This window comes from Oncorhynchus masou, chromosome 9 (genome assembly GCF_036934945.1).
Source record: "Oncorhynchus masou masou isolate Uvic2021 chromosome 9, UVic_Omas_1.1, whole genome shotgun sequence".
Lineage (NCBI taxonomy): Eukaryota > Metazoa > Chordata > Actinopteri > Salmoniformes > Salmonidae > Oncorhynchus > Oncorhynchus masou.
The window spans coordinates 52,354,934-52,358,946 of NC_088220.1; positions in this window are offsets into that span (position 1 = coordinate 52,354,934).

Sequence of the window (4,013 nt, forward strand, 5' to 3'; positions counted from 1 at the left end):
AACTGACATGTGTTTGGGAGAAGACGTCAAGAGAGGAGGAGGAGGAGAAGCATTATGGGTAGAGGGTGCCAGCGTTTCATAGGCCTAATTTCACCTCATCATGTCGTTACATGAAAAGTATTACCACAGTTTCCACATTACCGGTGAAACCATAAGAATGAAATACTGACTGTAGTAAAAATGTGCATGTCTTCAACTTTTTTCTGAGTCTCTACGCACAACGTTGTTTACCTAACGGTTAATTACATATTTGAATCGCCACCAAAACATTCCTCTACACTGATGATTGTATCTCGCAATAACACACAGGGTCTTTCTGCCAAAAGTCCAAGTTGTTCAGTTTCACCACAACTGAAATGACCTTAAAACAGCTCAACTTCCCTCAGGTTTGACATCAAACTGAAGAGTCCTACCTCGGAGGTGAATAGCTGCTCGCTTGAGAGAACACCTCTCCCCCATTCCTCTAATCTCATAAATACAGTTAATTGCCTGTAAAGTTTACCACACACATCGACTTGGCTACCACGAGGAATAGCACACAGATTTCACCTGGCTTCAACTCGCAGTAGATACAAGGCCCTAATTGGTCTGTTGTCCTGGCAAGTGAGATGCACAGCCATCAAGGACCATTTGACCTTCATCTCAAGGTAACAATAGGTTATAAACGTATCCCTGATGTAACACGGAGTCTGGAGGCATTTAGCATTCAGTCTGCATTAAAAGACAGATCAAAATGTTATGGCACTCTATTGTAGAATGGGCGTGCCAAGTGAAGAGGTTGGGAGAACACACAAGTACGTACTGTACGTCTTCGTGTAGGCATAGCCACATATTTCATTGGATACTGTTAAATACACCGAATAGCCATTCGCAACACTTTACCGTCATGGACTCGGTAGAGCATGGCACTTGCAACGCCAGGATTGTGGGTTCGATCCCATGGTGCCCTTTCGTAAAATGTATGCATGCATGACCGAGTCGCTTTTGGATAAAAGCTTCTGCTAAATGGCATGTATTGTTATTATTATATTGACATGACATATCTTATATATCTTGTTTTATGCTTGAGAGTTTCTCATGGCCTCAGAGGGATGAACAACTGAATAGCGATTTACAAACATGTATAAGCCCATCAACACTTTGCCCGACATTTTTCTTTGACAACACTTTCCCTCCTCCACACATTCCCTTCGTCATCATACTGCTCTCGGTTTTTCTCTCACACTTTCACAAAAACAAATCATCAGGGAAATAGAGCCACATACCAGGAAGTGTTTGGAAGAAAACAGGGGTCAAAGGACATGGTGTTGTCTAGCCACCTCACCATCTCCTAAATCATCCGCCAAAAGTTTTTTCCATTTCATGGCCATTTAAGCATCTTCTACTCCAACCCAGTGAAACCATCCCCCTCTTAATTTGACCTTTTTAAGTGTGACTGGTCATGGCCGGCGGTCCAAAATATCACCAGACTTCCCATTTATAGGCACGGGGACCAAAGAAAGAATGAGAGAAAGAAAGAGAAAATATAGGGGAAGTGGATAAAAAAAGAGAAGTGGAGGTCGGTTGGTGTCGTGGGAACTGGGAGCAGAGTCTGGATCGCAAAAATGTCCGGCCCTCCAGAGGATTCGCAACTGCTTTCAATTTTAGTCGGGGTCACTCGGATTTCAGTCCCCTTTACTGCCAAGATATCAACTCCCCTTTAGGACCTTCCCTCCACACTCTAGAGAGCCAAAGTCATGACATCATACTTAGTGGAGAAGTATTCTTTCCTAGCCTTCACCTCACTACTTTCTTTCTCTTGCTTTTCCTCTAGTTCCCTCTGTCTTTCCTCCCTTTTTGTCCCTCTCTCTTTCTCTCCTCTGTTCCTCCTCTCTGTCATGGCTGATTTGGGGTCAGTTCTTGTGGTTGGCTCTGTGGAATTTTAGGGCTCTGTCATCAGCCTGCTAAAGGCCTGATGACGGGTGGGAGAGGGCTGGAGGTGAGGGGAAGTACCTGAGGTGTGGGACAGAGATAAACTGGTCCACGGTTAGAGGTCCTACCATGCTGGGGGGGGGGGGCTCTATCAGGAGGCGTGTGAGGAAAGACTTAGGTGCCCCTGGGCATGACGAGCTTACACACAGACACACAAACGGACTCACTTCTACTTGACATAATAGCAAACAAACACCCTCCTTCACGCATTCAAACCCACCATATATAACTTCCTGACACACAAACCCCGACACAACTTCTCAATGTGTGTTGGAGAAGGGGAAAAGGGAGGGATCACACTCCCACTCATGCCCCCAGGAATGCAGAGCATCCCTCAAATCTGTCAGGCAGCTGGTAAGGGGTGGAGGTGTACAGGAGGAGGTGGGGGTGGGGGTAAGGGTTGGGGTCATGCTAAACGAGCACAATTACACCAACACTGGATTGAAAACAGATGACCACAGGCACTGACAACAACACAGAAATAGGTTACCAAGGACAGGGTACACATCGGGCCAAACAAAGCCCCACATGGTGCACACCACTGGAACTGCAGGAGGAGAGTTACGGGTTTTGGGCCTGGGAGCTGTGGAGAGAAGAGGATGATTCGACTGTAGTGTCCTATGGATTTACCTTGGACAGTCAGTGAGAGTTATAGGGTAGTGGGCAGTGTATCTGCTTTCAGACCGTGAGTGAGGGTTACAGGCTCTCTATAAACATTATCCCCCCCATGCTGCGCTGTTGGAGTTCTGGTCTTGAAGTCTCTCTGGTCCACCCAACAGCCTTATCGCGAACCCTCCCCTGTACTTTCTCCATCCATCCCATTACTCTCATTCCTACCATCCTCTTTGGCCATCAGCTACCTCAATGTTTTGTGTCAGAGCCAGGGCACTAGAATGATCATTATGTTTGACTGTTTATGGAAATGAGTTTGAATCCCATTGACTAATAATGTATGTGTGTGTGCGTGGGTGGGAGGATTTACATGGTTGGGAAATGAGATAATCATTGTCTTTAGGGCCTCATTTTAGAGCGCAGCAAAAGCAGAGCACTTTAGTACCCAAGGACACAACGTCAAGGAAGCCAGCTGCTTCGTATTGAGTCTCTTTAGCAGAAAGGAACGGGAGAGGAAGGTGAACGTTACACTGGGGCTCTCTCAATTGGTCTTTGTGGTTCCACGCATCCTATCGCCTCGCCTCCTTTTCAACCGTATTCGAGAAGGTCCAAAGTCACTCCCCTTGTACCTTACTCTAATGGATTTGGTGGTGCGAGGAATCGAGAAAAATGAATTGAGAAAGAGTCAAGAACACACAGAACCCTGCATGACCACACCACGGCCTCTGTAGACAGTTTGCTACCTCCTTTATCACCAACCATTTCCCAGACCTGGAACCAATTAATAGGGAATTAAGTTTGCTCTATTAGCTAGGTGACTTTAGAATTGGTGCGGGATGAAAATGTTTAGCTAATTCCTATGTTTTATTACAAAAACGACCCACCACATCAAGATAAGAAACTCTTACTTTATCTTGTTTCTTTTTGCATGGCGTTGAAATGCACAAAGTAATACATTGACAGTGAAACAAATTGCATGAGAACCTACATTACGGTGATCATGTTGAATAGGATGTGTCGATGCAGAATAAAACTTCCCTTACTGAACTTCCAGAACTAGTGTTGAAGAAAACATTTGAGTGCTACGCTATGCATAAACTTGTACTAATAAGATCAGTTTAAGGAGTGCCCTCAAATCAGTCTCTTCACCAGGAAGACACTTAGTATGCATCATGGTCACTTCTGCCCTCTAGAGGTAAGAAAAACAAACCAGATGGAAGTGAGTTGACAAACTGGACATTAAGAAAAAGATGAACGTACTTCACTGCTTTCTACCTCGGACGCTTTCAGTTTCAGACCCCTGTTTAACCATCCTAAAACAGATCCATTTACTTCTTATTTATAAATACATTATTCTCCTTTAACATTAGGCGACACACTTTGCACTGTACAAAATGTGCTATAGAAAATATAGATATTCAGCAAATCAG